The following is a 14,604-nucleotide window of genomic DNA, read 5'->3' on the forward strand; positions in this document are numbered from 1 at the left end:
GTAAAAAGGAATATTGAACAGGAGCTCATTAATGGTGCAATCACACACAATTTTCTGGCTGCAGCAGATCCTGTCTCACGGGTTGCTGACCTCTCAGGTCTGCTGGTAGAAGAGCACATCTCACTGTTCCTCGGCTTTGCAAAAATGATCTGCCTCAGCGTGGGCACTGCTTTGACTGCCATTTAAAAGCACACACACCCCCGTGCTGCCTCCCCAAAAAACTGGATCATTTGACAGAATTTGAGTTAGGAAATGACTACAGATGGAGCTGTGCTGGCAGATCAGAAAGTGTGATTATGTCCCTGGTAGAGAAGGGGTGATGAGCAGCTGGTGGTAGCACCAGGGCAGGGACTCTTTCTTGGGATGAGCTGTGATCAAAACACATCTGATCCTGTTTCACTGGGGTCCCACCCTCAGCAACACGCAGAGCATGGGTTGGCCTTCACGCGCAGCAAAGGAGCACAACATGATGTTGGGCTCCAGTACTCACTGCACAGGACTAAACTATGCTGAACAGGTGACATTTCTTATGGTGTTTCCCAACTGCTAAGTGGTGAACTTTACAGTGTGAAATGTATTCTGAGCACATTTTTATATGTCAGTACACATGGAAATACATGTTACATAAGGTAGATGTGTGCCATGCATATGTATGGAAATATATTTTTGCTACCTTTTCTTTGCTATGCACCAGGAAATACTCAAGGGGCAGATGAATCAGTCCTATGGCCTAGTCAAAATTACAATGAGTCTATCAAGTAGACCTCACAGAGAACATTTAAATCCCATAAGTATTTCAGAGACACTTACTAACTTCTGGTGCTCCTTAAATATTAACAGCTGCTCTGGACTGTTGGACGAAAGATCATTTGGAAAGTGTTTTGTGCAGATCCATGACATAATGGAGTCTCAGTTGAAAAGGAATGATTCCTTTAATCAAATCATTGTGTAACATGTTTGATTCACCATGGAGTTGCTAAGTAGTGTGTCCCAAGTCTCTGCATTAGATACATGGCATAACTGGGGTGGGGAGTTGAAAAGGGAGGTGTTTTTTAACCCATGCCCATAACCTAAGTCTTAGGCCAGAAGTGGGCAAAACAAGTTTCCTAACTGAAGGTGGAGTCTGAAATCTTCTTCGATTTGTGCCAACTGGTGGTCCAAGAGCAGTTTGAAAAGAGAAGCAAATAGGCTGAGGGCAGCAACAAAGCATCGACAAGTGGTGAGGATGCCCTAGTCTTAATCCTCATGGCATCCTCCTAGAAGTTAAAAGGATATATCAGGTGCTCTGCTAACTTCATATTAGCAACTTAGTCAACTCCCCCAGAGTGAAACCAGATGGTTTACAGGACATTTTGGTTTGTCTCTATTCCAAAAGACTGTAGTGAAGATATGTGGGCTGAGCTGGGAAACTTGCCCCTCTGCTCTGGTCTACCTTGAGTGATATTCATGTATGAAATGCATCTGTTTTGATTGAGAAGGATTTACCAATGGCAAGGAGGCTTGACATTGGCAGAACTATCATTCCCACCACCTGGTACAGTTCTCTGCACTGAAAGAAGGATTGGAAGGTAGTTAGAGCTCAAGACCCATTTTATAGAAATTTAAAAGACAAGAGGTGCACCATTACAGTGACATGAGTGTTGTGCACAAGCCTTGAAATGCCTTACAAGACACTTTACCACTTTTCCACACAAACCTTCCCTGAGGGAACTAATTTTGCCTGTTGGGAGAAAAACAATCTCTTCTTCTTTGAATGAGAAAAACCGAGTTTTAAAATGGAAATCATCTTCTGACAAACTGCACCACAAAGGTGGAGAAAGCTTCCTGTGGCACTCTTGATGTGATAACCTAGAATAAATGCCAGTTGGTTGAAGAGGCTGTCCACATGGTAACCATTCATGCTATGTACAAGTGATGCAATTGATTTTTGTAATCCCAGACAAAAGTAGACTCTTCTGAAGCATTGTCAGCCTGTGAAAAGCTTCCAAAGACCAAAGCTGCTGCTGAAAAGCCAACGGTGTGGCCAGCTTCCAGCTTGGCATCTGCTGCTAATGTTCCATCTACCTAAAATTGCCATTATAACATAGTTAGAAAAGGCGTTTTTCATTTCCTGCTCTGCACTGATGTGTAGAGTTACTGTGTGCTGTTAGCAACTAAGTGCTGGTTTTCACTTCAGGAACAGATGCCTTTTATTGAAGGCTGGATCCTGGCAGCCCCTCCATAATTACAGAGATGGAAAAGGGTGCAAGAAGCTGCCTGGACTCAAATTCTCTTTCTATCAAGTTTGGTTTTCTCTTTTCACTGTCCTCATCTTTGCTTTCTCAGATGTGAGGCTTCTCTTCTGATCAGAACACGCTCCTTAAGTGAGAAGAGGAGCCCTCACAGCATCTCACCAGCATGTGAGAGTGTTCCTGGATGCAGGTAGCTGCAGTCTCTGCCCAAACATTCCTTGTGTGAAATTGTTGGTTCAAGCCTTATGGGCTGCTCTGTAGTTTCTAAAATATCCTCCATTAAGATGTGCTAAGCAGCTGCCAGTCCCTAAAGATCAGGGCATGATGGCCACTCATGGCGGCCAGAATTTAGTGTGAATCAGATGCATTTTCTCTGGAGCAATTTGAGAAGCTGAAACTGTCCTTGTCCTCTCCCCGGATAATCTCCTGACGGTGGTCATGAATCATCCTTGAATAAGTCTTCCATAGAGATGGTTTTGACATTCTGTTGAGTCATCTGTGCAATCTGGGAGGGTTTGCTGTATGCTGGCTCCACACCTGCATTTTCCAGAACAAGCCAGTGGGAAATGGCCCGTGCAGTCGCTGACGGCGTCCTGCACGCAGCACCATGCACCATTCTTGGTCATCCCCCATCTCTTTCCAAAGGTAATGCAGCTTTTGCAGCATTCTTGCTTTCCAGGTCTTAGCTAAGCCAGGTCATAAGCACACATTTACTGTGAGGCTGTCTCTGCTGGTTGAAGATAGTGCCTCTGAAAGTTACTGGTGACTGTTCAAGTGCAGAGGTCTCCATTCCCACTGATCAGCCAGCAGGTGGAAATGTGTTTACATACACCATTTGCTTCTTTACAGAATGAACTCAGTTATCTCAAACCACTGAAGAAGGCAGTCTGAACTAGCCCATGTGCAGTGGAGCAGCTCAAGGAGTGTCCACACAACCCTTTCTGCTGGCAGAGAAGGAGCTGTGAACTTCAGGTGGGACTCCGACACACACAATCACACCTGAAAAAGTAGCATAAGAAGAAGACATCTATCCACAGCCTGGAAATCCATCTGACTTCAACATGGTCCATTTGAGGTAATGGTAGCACATGGACAGGATTTTAAATATTAAAAAATTCCAATATAAACTAAATGAAAAACTAATTACACATGCTTGCAATGAAGAGGGAAGAATAAACATAATAACTGAACTCTATTAAGGGATTTGCATTTGTACAGGAACATTTGCAAAACTAAATGTTTTAAAAATTGTTTCAGATAATTTGGCCAGGAATAATTATCACATAAAATCAGACTGTAAACACAGAGAAAACCAAATTAAGCTGAGACATGAGGTGAAGTAAGTTATTAATAAGAATCATTGTTTCATATTTTGTACACTTTTTTTCAACAGCCCTGAAATGTCTTACTGCAGGATAATTATAATATAATCTTGTTCCAGGAAATCCAGCACTTGCAAGCCCAGCCCTGTGTGTGTTTGCATTCAAGTCTGTCTGCACACTGCTTGGAATAACCTGACCGATGTGCCAGAAACTCACTAGTATCTACTAGAGAACAGACAGAAGGCAAGCAGCACTATTTTTTCAGTTGATTTTTAACTTAGGAAGGAGTACAGGTCCATAAAAAGCAGAGAGGATCTTGGAAATTGTGGAATGGAAAGAATTGTGGAATGGAAAGATCAAAGGGAGAAGCAATTTGGGGAAAACAGTCTAATAGTAAGCACAACAGGTAGTAACAAAGTACAAAACAGTAATGCAAATTTAAAAAAAAAAAAAGAAAGAAAGGATGTGGAAGGATGCTGGAAGTGCAGAACAATTCTTTCCAGATTTATAATGATTTGTAGACAAGCAAACTAGGAAGTCGTTGAATAGATTTCAAAGTAGCCTAGATGCAAATTGGAATGCAGGCCATATTATTTACAGCTTGAAACTTTTGCCTTAAAGTACTTGCAATCCTTTTATTGCAGCTGTGTCTTTCTTTAACTTCCTAATCTTTTGCTTGCTGTGTGACACCACATAGATTTTTAGAGTTAAGGTCTATTCCAAGCCTTAGAGGCTCTAAAATCATAAGCCAGATATTTGTAAATGGAGAGGGGGGCTTAAGAAACAGAGAATTAACATAGTAACATATAGGTTGTGTATATATATATATATATATATATATATGTATGTTTCATAGTTTCTTTTGCTCATTCTCTCCATCAGGGTCCTGAGAGCACTTAACAGTTCTCAATAAACCTGGCCAGCCCCATCTGGGACCTCCACCCAACCACCTTAAAAGGGAGCAGAGCCCCTTTTTAGTTCAGCTGGGGACTGTCAGCCTCTGTTTGAGCTGTTGGGAGGTATTTTGGTCTCCAACTCAGCCTGTCTAGGGCTTGCTATGGAGACCTTTTCTCTGGAACTCATTGTCTGGACTGGTTTCCCAGTCTAAACTGGGAACTGTCTTATCATCATGGCCCTACTGTCACTGGGCCTGACTTATGAACTGGCTTCCTGGTCCTGCCTTCCTGGTTTGATCTTGGATCTGCCCTGTCAGCATGCTTTTGCCTTATGGTCTGGGCTCTCGGTTGCTATCTCTGAGCCCATCCTGCTTGGCTCACTTGAGGCTGCGGGGCAGGCTGTGGGGTCAGCTCAGTTCCTGGCTGGCCATGCCTTGGAGAAAAGACCTCTTTTGCTGCTCTCTCCTCTGCTTTCATCAAGTGTGTGTGCGAGTGCACGGAGGTGAGGTACCGTGCTGTCACAATGGCAGAAGGTGGTGGCTCCTACCCACTTTACAGAAGCCCTGTAAGTGAAGCCATCTTTTACCTAAGGAAGAAGGAGCTGCTGTTAACTGTCTGCTCTTCCCCTGGAAGCAGGAAAGCAGCAGCAGAAGGCAGCGATACGGAATAGAAGTCTCTGGCAGCATTGCTATATTATCTGCACCACAGGAGGAAAATCTAGATAATGGTTTTATTTTCAGATGTGAAGATCTGTGGTTCAGATTTAGCTAGAGGACTTTGCCCACAAATACAGATAATCCTCTATTCAATGTTTCACTTCACTGCAAAGCCTTGCTTGTCTAGGTAAGAAATGTGCACTGGTGTGCCTCTTGTGTTTCCGGAGCTCAGTGTTTAGGTCACACTTGGTACTTCTTATCTGTCAGACCAATCCACTTGTGTTTTACAGGGCAAGGGGACTGGGATTCTGCAGTAAGCTTCCAGAATCACCTCTTGGTCGCTTTTTGTCACTGCATCCAACCAACTCCACAATATCAAGGAATGTTTTTGGCCTCAGTAGTAACAGCAGGTCCCAAATTTGGGCAGCAGCTCCCAAATTTGAAAACAAGAAGCAGCTATGTATTTCCATGTCTTCTCCGTGCTTCCACTTAACAGGAGATGCTTAACAGGTATCCACCAAATGGTCAGCCCAGAGGAAGGATGATAGAGAAATGAGTGAAGGAAGCTTCAGTCCTTCCATTCCTAACCTGCTACTTCTACATCCAGATTGGGAAAAGAAAGATGGAACATAGTGTCTCCTCATACAGTCTGGGTAGGAAAAATGTGCTTTGAAACTGGGAGAGAAGTACTGTGGAGAACAACTGCATAAAGAGACAAAACACTGCAGGAAGACAAGCCCTGGGAATGGGAGTGGGAAATGAAGAAGTAGTTTAAAAGAATGTGTAAGTGGAAAGGGTATATTAAAAAGAAAGTTTATATGCAGCCTGTGGGGCAAGAAGGGGAGATACAAAGGTAGGTACCATGACTTTGGCCTCCTTAAACCAGACTGAATTATCCTGTTTACTTTATCCTGCAGTCCATAGCAGTGGAGTGAAGTGTTTCTGCATCTCTTGGTTTGTGTGAACAATATGTTCTTGGCATCAGCTTTGGTTTTAATGTGATTGGTTTTTAAACATAATTAGAAGTGTTTTTACAGCTTTGTGTATTTCTGTTTAAGCGACAACAAAAAGTAATGCATGGATATGTTTTTTTTACCAGAGAAAGATCTCTAAAACATTACACCAGAATGGCACTACTGTCTTGATAACAAGAACATGCATGGTGGATCATTGCAGAATTGGCTTTGAATGTTTGCCAGCAAAGCCTCTGACTCAACAGAAAGCACAACCTGTGGTTTGTTAGCCTCGTTGACCTTGGTGCCTTGTTGTGTAAGCTGTTACCAGGATCAGATACCCCAAAATGGAGCCTTAGATGGGGGAGGAGGTGTTCAGTAATGTTTCAATTATGAACTTTCTTGATTTAGTAATATTCACTTTCCTTTTTCATTTGAGTTTACTGTGGAGGCTACAGTAAGATCATCACGGACTCCAGGAATGCATGGTCCCACTAAGCCAAGGGGATAATACACATGCTAAAAAGATGCCTGTAAAACTTGATACAAGAACCCCTTAAGCACATGCTCTGGTTTTCTGAGAGTGCATTAGTGGGACTTAACAGTCACACAAATTCTTTCCTGAAGATAGGCACAGGAAAAATTACTCCACAAAGGAAATGCCTCTCCATAGAGGGACTCACAGCTGTGCTATGTACTCTTCCCCCTCACTGCACTCTGGTGCCTGAAGCCTTTGGGGAGCTGAGCTGTTCTTCACAGGCTTGTCTCCTATCTGTGTCCAGCATCTGCCTCATGTGGCTTGGTTTTCTTTATCTCAACTGGCCTGGCCTCCATGCTGGATTTCTTCTGGACAAGCAGACAAACCCATTATTTTTAAGAAGTGAGTGCACACTGTTTTTGGGTTTTATGGGTAGACTGGTTGCTCCTCCTGTAGCATTTCTATGGCAATAATATAATCTAAGTATTTTGAAGGAACTTTGACAATTTAAGCCAGGGGAGGATTCAGTGTCTTAATTTCTGCTTTTTCTTGTGTTTCCATGAGCTTATCTGCAAGATTCACAGTGCATCAGTGTCAGATTCTACTTTCCACAAATGTACACACATTTAATTCTCCAGAATGGTTGTTCCACAGTTTGGTCAAAACAAGGAATAAACCACATTTTTGTGACTTAAAAAAGGCCTTAACACTTGCTATAAAGACAGGGCTGGGGAATGATTCACCTCTGAAGGAAATAGTGTGCTGTTTCTGTTGTACCACTTCTTAAGCCGACAGACAAACAGCTTTGAGACCTGCTGCTGCACCCTAGAACATGTTTTGATGTTGCCTTTCAAGTGTTTAAACAGAAGATAGAGTCAGTTGTGAAATGTCTTACTCCTTTTTGATGAAAATGAGCTTCAACTGGAATGTGATGAAGCCACAGCACAACTTTCTGGAAGGGGTGCAATGTGCAGCTGGAGCTGAAGAAGTCGATGCCAAGCCAGACTGGAGTGACAGCTTGGGTCAGGGGCAAACAGGGCTGGATGTTGGAGTGGCCATCATCTGCCATCAGCTCATCCATGAAAAACCAAACCTCAGTTATTTCTCTCCATACTGCTGTGAGAAGCCATCCTTGACACGTTTCTTATTCATACCACTGTAGTTCTCCTTCGTCTGTCTTTCCTCTATCCTGTACGCTATGTGGGTAGTTGTTTATCAGTGTGTGAAAATGGGTAAAGGATGCGGTCATACTGCTGTGATAGGATTTTTGGAAAATGAGATCCATGGCTTTTACAGTGTTGGCCTTGTGAAAGTTTGGGACAGCTGCAAGACTGCAAGTGCTGTGCTTTCAACTTGCATTTGTTTCCTACAATGTGTTTTTAAAATTTTCTATACTCCTCAGCATTGGAGCTTGACCTTCTTAGCCTTAGACTAAAAAGATTTATAAAATCACTGGCCACAACTAGAGAAAATGATTTTTCAGGAGACCCCATAAACAGGGAAATTACATAGAACCACAATAATTCAAAGCAAAGCCATATGTTTAATTATTATTGTAGCCATTTGGATTTAAGGATGACTGAACATCTTTAAATGATAGAGCATGGCTTACAAGGTGAGCTGTGTGGTTCGTGATGCACCACTGCAAATATTCTGTGTACTATTTGAATGCTACTTCACAGTTCTGATGAATAAAGGCTAAAGGAACTTGAAGCTTTGTTGTTGATCTGTACCTAGTGATATGCAATATGCCTACAAAGTAAACATTCCAGTAATCAAATAAATTTTAACATAGTTGAGAATTTTCAATAGAATGGGGATTATTTTCTCCTTTGTGGATTTCTTATCTGTACTGGGAAGGAGGCAAGGAAAAACATTTCCACAAAATATAACCGTTTTGCTTATTTCCTGTTAACCCTGTAACCTTTGAGCTGCTAAGCTAACTAACATGCTCAAAAAGTGATATTTAAAAGACGTCTCCCACATATGTCTGTGGCAAACAATACTAGCGGGCCATTGAATGGCAAAAATACTTGGGGAAGAAAGTATGGGTTGGAATGCTTTTTAATCATTCAGATATGTTAAAATGTTTGTGGTCAAACCTAAAGAAAAAGCATACCACTGAAGGCATCTTGGCAAGGTGCACTTGTGTTAAGTGCCTCATGTGTCTTCTGTTTCTTTAACTGATAAAATAAAAGGCTTGGGAAAAAATGCTGGCAAGCCACACCATATTTAAATGAACAGTTCAGAACCTAGAACTACTGAGAAAGAAAGATCAGAGTGAACTGGTGGGGTGAGGTAAAAAGGAAATGCAGTGGAAAATATGAGCAACTTCATGAAAAAGTTCAGAAACCTGTCTAGCTCAGAAGAAAAAATACCAGGGTGGAAGGGAGTACAAGGCCTGTGAAAGTGCAGAGCCTGCTGACCTATAGAGAAGCAGCTCTTTGTGAAAAGACAGAAGCAATTTTCAGTGTAAAGCCAAAAGCTCAGGGACTTGCTTTTCATGGGTACATCTATGCTAACTTCAGAGCACCAGCCCAAGCTCAAACTTGCCTCATGTTTGGACACAAGACTCTGCTCAGGGCCTTGGGTGAGCTCCATCTCTGGGAGGAGGTGGGGAGCCTGCGCTGGCTCAGCCCTTTAATATAACCCAAATGGCCTCATACCATGCACTTCAGATGAGCCTTTGCCTTCTCCCAAATCCTCCATTCCAGATCTCATAATTCTGTGTGGCAATTATCCCCCTCCTAGAAGTGCTTAATGTCACATCCCACAAAACTCTGCTGGATGTACTGAGTACCAGGCATTCACAGCATGCCAGTGGTCCAGCCTGCTCCTTATCTTGCTAAGGGCAGGTCAGCAGCAGGGCCACACCATCTACCTGCCACTGGGACTTCCACTTGGACAAAAAGGTAACAGTGGTTTAACCAGTACAATTTTAATTATTTTTTGGTTTTTTCCTTAGACTTTGGCATGCCATCATAAATGGTTTGGCCAGACAGGGAGTGGGTCCAGCCTGGAAAAATGCTGAGGGTGACTCCCTGTCTCCTGGCCTAATCAGGTGTCTCAGCAGGGAGGATGCTGCATGAGGTGTGGGCTCGGCACTGGTGTCACCAGGCTTGCAGTGCCGAAGGACACCTCACAGGGACTCTGTCAGAAGGAATTCTTCTCATTGGCTGCTTTGCTCTGTGGCTGGTCTCTTGTCTGATCTCTGTCCTGTGACCAGCCACATGAGGCCTCATGTGCTGGGAGGAAAGAAGGCTGATGTCGGGCTGTGGTGGTAGTAAAAGTAGGGTTAAAGTAGGATTTCTTCCCCTGCCTCCATGAGCTGTCCTGTGATTACCCTTGGGGAAGCACCCCAGCAGCTGGGACTCTTCCAAAGAGGGTGAAGGACAAAAAGTCACCAAAAGAGATTTTAACATGGCCTCCTAAACACAGGTATTCTTGTCTGAGATGCTCTGATATCAGTAAGATGAACATGATATAAGTAAGTATATATGGTATCAATGATGTTGAAGTTCATTGAAATGTTTGGTTAATAATAACTGGAAAAAAGGTGAAGCTGTGTCAGTGAACTGTGCCCTATATCACATGATTAATCTGAAGCTGGACAGATTTGTACCTTTTCCTGACCACAGGACTACCAGGTACCAGGTACCGCCACACAGAGCTGCAGTGTATATGCATAACTAAAAAGGAAGGTTGTGCCAAAATTCTTCAATGGAACTGTTTGCATTATTTAATGCCAATTTCTCCAAATCAGAAAGAACTGAGCCAATTTATGGGACAATGAAAAGCAACACATCTTCAGGACATCCTGAAAAGGGTGGAGATGATGGATATTGCCATGCAAAATGTCCCAGTAAAGACCAGCTTCTTGTGTGGAGCTGCAGGCTATGAGGAGTGGTGCACTACCAGGTCCCTGTGCTGCTGCCTTTGCCTACCTCCAGGAAAGCGTCTGGCTGTTGCTGACAAGGGAGAGCTGTGAGTATCTGGGGTGACAGCTACTGCTACAGAAAAGGGGGAAATGACCTCCCCTCACATCAGCGGTTGCTGCCCTATCTCTCCAGCCCTGTTGCAGGAGTGGCAAGCCCTAGAAAAGCTCTAAGAACCCGCTGGTACCAGGTAAGCCAGGATCCTCTGACTTTTATATGTAGTACTCAATGAGAAGCCTCAGAGCATAAGCTAATAGACAGCAGTTCTTTTAGTGAAACCTTTATGTTAATTCAATACAGACTACTTATGGAATTTCCCTTCTCTGAGAAAATCTCAACTTCTATAGAGAACAGCACTCAGTCTTGTTCTTTTTCTTTTCAGAACTTCAGAAGTTCCCTCAAAAATTCCCCGAAGCCTTAATAATAACGATTCTCAGTTGCATGTCAGGATGTAATGTACAATGTAAAGTTTTCACATTTGACGCTCAGCATAGTTAAATTTACCACAGTGCTTCACATTCAATTTATCCCAAGAATTCTATCAAAATCACATACTGTTCAACTAGAGATTTATCATGGGGTGCTTAACAATGAATTATTCAAGACTACCTAATGTATTGTGGTTTCTTGAGAGCCTAATGTGTGTATGTGTATATATTTATACATAAAATACCTGCGAGCCATTACAGAAAACCAGTTTCTGAAAGAGGTTTCAAGAATAAAACTAGAGGATGTTTAAAAATAGGTGTCCTCCTAAAAATACTGTGGAGTTTTAGAGAGAAGAAAACCTCAATAATCTTCCCTGTTCAGCCATACACATAGTCATTTAAAGAGGATCTATATCCTGCAGGAATAATTTCTCCTTTTAGGTGAAATTTTAAAAGTATCTAAATTCTGCAATGAAGGTGGTGTGGGGTTTTTTTTTCCCCCTATGTGCATATTGATGTGGCATTTTAAATCTCACTGAAAAGTTTTAAAGAATTTCCCTCATTTGCAGGTTTGAGAAGATTACTCTGTGCCTCCTACTAGCAATCATCCACAGTATTTTTCCCAAAGTACTTTACTGAGTGGGTAAGCACTTCCTTTTTACTGATGGGAAAACAGACAGAAAAAGATGAAGTGGTCTGCCCGGGATAACCAGCTTGGTATGCTGCCTTTTCAAAGCCCTTAGGATTGCATTCTTTACCTGGCCAGGGGGCAGCCTGCTGGAACGACACTGAGCTGGGCTCAAGGCAGCCCTTCGGCCCTGACTTGTGCTCGCTGGAGGGGAACAGGCTGAGGAGAGTCCCCAGCTCACAGCTGCCTCTTTGGCTGCTTTTTCAGATGGCCGTGGAAATAATCCCAAGGGGCCAGACTTTCAGTTCTTTGTTTTGTCCTCTGACCCAAACTGACTTTGCGATGACTGGTTTTATGTTCAAGGGAGGACCAGCTGCCACCATATGACACACATCCCTGAGGACCTGTCTCCTCTTTGACACCTCATTGAGTCTTTCTTGTTAAGACAGTTGTGCTTGTCTGCAGAGGAAGGGCACTTATTATATTCCTGTGCACATAGGTGTGGTGAGAGATCTGGATTTTCACTGATGAGTGGTGGGAGGCAGTTTGACTACTTCTCGCAGAAGAAACTTTTCCTGCTGGCTGCAGGGGGTTTGCTATGGTCTCATTTCAGCTTGCAGGCTGGAGCATCTATTTTGAACTTACCCAGGTCCTTGTGAAAAGATGAGTGCCCTAGAACTCCCTTTGGCACCAGCAGCAGCTGTGATGGCTCCTTCTTCCTAAGGCATCTTGTGAGGAAGGGCCAGTATCTGATGCTTTCTCCCTGATAACTCTGGTGATCACAACCTGAGGCTTTCAGACAATGAGTAGCAAAGAAGGATCTAGGTGCTATGTGTCCCAGAGGCCTGCAGGACAGACTTTAAGGGAAAGCTGAGCAGAACAAGTAGAGGTTCAGACCTAGCTTCAGAGGTTGCATGGTCCTGGGTTTGTGACTAGTCAGACTTGGTACACTAATTTAAGCTTTTGGCGGCTGTAGGATCATATTCATACTGATGTGTTTAGGATAACAGCAGCTCTGTTCTTTAGCAAGGCAGTCTTAAGTCTAAAAGCCAGACAAAGAAAGAACAAGGTGGGGGGGGGGGGAACAGACTAGGGAGAAGACGAGAACTATCTCTAACAATAAAGAATCATCATTTGCTTGTCCAATAGGAGCAGCAGAACACATTTCTCCTGAAGTTACTCTTTGAGGGTCTCATTTTTCCATGAATCTCCAGTTCAGTGATGAATACTATCTCTTGCCCTAACCACCAGTTGCAAACTAGCCAGGGATTTCACTTACATTTGCCTCCCGTGTTGCCTCTGGGCAGGACACAGGACAGGTTACCCACAGCAGAGAACCTGCCACCACTGTAAGCTGGAAGTGTTCTCAAGGTATAATTTAAGTGAACTCAAGAGGAAAAATAGCCCAGAGACAGCGCCTGTGGCCAAAAGCTCAGGCAGAAGTGGTGTCATGTCAGTCCACAGCTATGCAGTGAGCTACTCTGCATCTTCCTGCCTTGTTTTCTCCCCTGTGAAATGGGGATTAACTCATCTGTCTAACAAACATGATTAAATGTAGGTTGAAAGAACTACCTGTAAAAACCTTGAGAACTCTGAGAATGGTGGTCCTGTTTGCTTAAGGCAGGATCTGATCTGGATACTGAACTCCAAAGGGAAGGACGTAGCAGGGCCGAGGTGCTTACAGCTGAGCACACAGACTGCCAGGGGTGTGCAGGCACGGGAGCAGGGAGAACACGGAGGTGATGCAAGAAGTATTTATTTGGGTTTGTTTGCTAAAGACATCACGTACTGGCTTCAAAAGCAAAACTCGATTGAAAACCCGAGTGGCAATGAAAAGCTGCCAACACCGCTGCTTTGTCGGGGAGTTTGGGTGACAAAAAAAAAAAAAAAAAAAAAAAAAAAAAAAAAAAACCCACGCCAAATTCCCCTCCTCAGTACCCAAAGCCCAGCCCGGGCCCCCTCGCCTTTTGGAGGGCGACCCAGCCGTCCCCTGCCTGTGGCGTGGGAGAAGGGAGGGCAGCCCTTGGCCGGGCAGGGTGACCCGGCACGGAGAGCGCACACACACACACACACACACACACACAGACACACGTGTGTGCTGTGCACACACACCCCCGCAGCTGATGCAGGAAACCAACCGCGGCAGCACAGCCCCCACCGGCAAAACCCGCGTCCCGGGCCAAAAAAGGGGCGCCGCGGCGGAGAGCACGACGCGCCTCCTCCTCGTATTTCCTCCCCCGCCCACTTCCAGCGGCGGAGGGGCTCGCTGCCGCCGCCGGCTGCCGCCCGGGATGGAAAGTTGTAGCCGCGGCGGGATGCGCGGCGCGGCGGTGAGTTTCCCCGGCGGCGCCGGGGCGCGGCGGGCCGGGCGGGCGGGGGCGCGGGGAAGCCCGTCCGGGCGGGCGGCAGGGAGGAACCTCCGGGATCTCCGCGTCAGCCCCGTCTCTCTGCGTGTCTGTCCGTGTGTGTGTGTGCGCGCCCGGCCGTGCCGGTGCCCCGGGGGCCGGGCCCTGCCAGGGGGGAGCGCGACGCGCACCGCGCAGCGCCCCGAGCGGCGGCGGCGGCTCCGGCCGTCGGGGGGAGGCGCTGCCTCGTGCCGTGCCGAGCGGGGACCCCCCCTTAAGGAGACCCCCGGGAACCGCGGCGGCGAGGTGCCCCCCTGCCTCGGAGCAGCAGCAGGGGCCGGGGCGGCGGCGGCCGGGCAGTCCCTGCGGTGAGAAGGAGGAGGAGGAGAAAGAAGGGGAGGAGGAGGAGGCGGCGGGGCAGCAGCGGCCCCCGGCGCGCCGGCCGTGCCTCCCCCACCGGGCCGCGAGGAAACCCCCTCGGTGACCCCTCCCCCGACCCGGGGAGGGGGCGGGACCGGGAGACCCGGTGACGTCACTGCTCCGGCCGCGCTTCCTGCAATAGAAAGTGAGAGAAGGTAAAACACCCCCCGCCCCCCGCGCTCCCCCCGACGGTGACCGGGGCGCCGGGGGGAGGGGCGGGGCGGGCCCGGCGGGGAACGCGGCTCTCCCCGAGGGGACCCCGGCGGATGCGCCGAGCCCGCCCGTCCTCCCTCCTTCCCTCCCTCCCTCCCC

At 45.9% G+C, this 14,604-nt stretch overlaps 1 protein-coding gene across 3 annotated transcripts in view; it reads left to right on the top strand.

Annotated features, from left to right (window-relative positions):
* Positions 1-13,778: 13,778 nt before the first annotated feature.
* The window catches only part of HIVEP1 (HIVEP zinc finger 1), a 119,867-nt gene continuing 119,041 nt past the window's right edge, over positions 13,779-14,604 (top strand). Inside the window, exon 1 of one of the 3 annotated variants that reach the window (XM_041475363.1) lies at positions 13,779-13,857. The gene's annotated coding sequence lies outside the window, so the exon portion shown is untranslated. Of the gene's footprint in view, positions 13,858-14,321; positions 14,448-14,604 lie in introns of those variants that run through there. The other 2 variants (XM_041475359.1, XM_041475360.1) reach the window with 2 other exon arrangements.

The sequence above is a fragment of the Pyrgilauda ruficollis genome, unplaced genomic scaffold, assembly GCF_017590135.1.
Source record: "Pyrgilauda ruficollis isolate IOZ18807 unplaced genomic scaffold, ASM1759013v1 scaffold35, whole genome shotgun sequence".
Taxonomy (NCBI): Eukaryota; Metazoa; Chordata; class Aves; order Passeriformes; family Passeridae; genus Pyrgilauda; species Pyrgilauda ruficollis.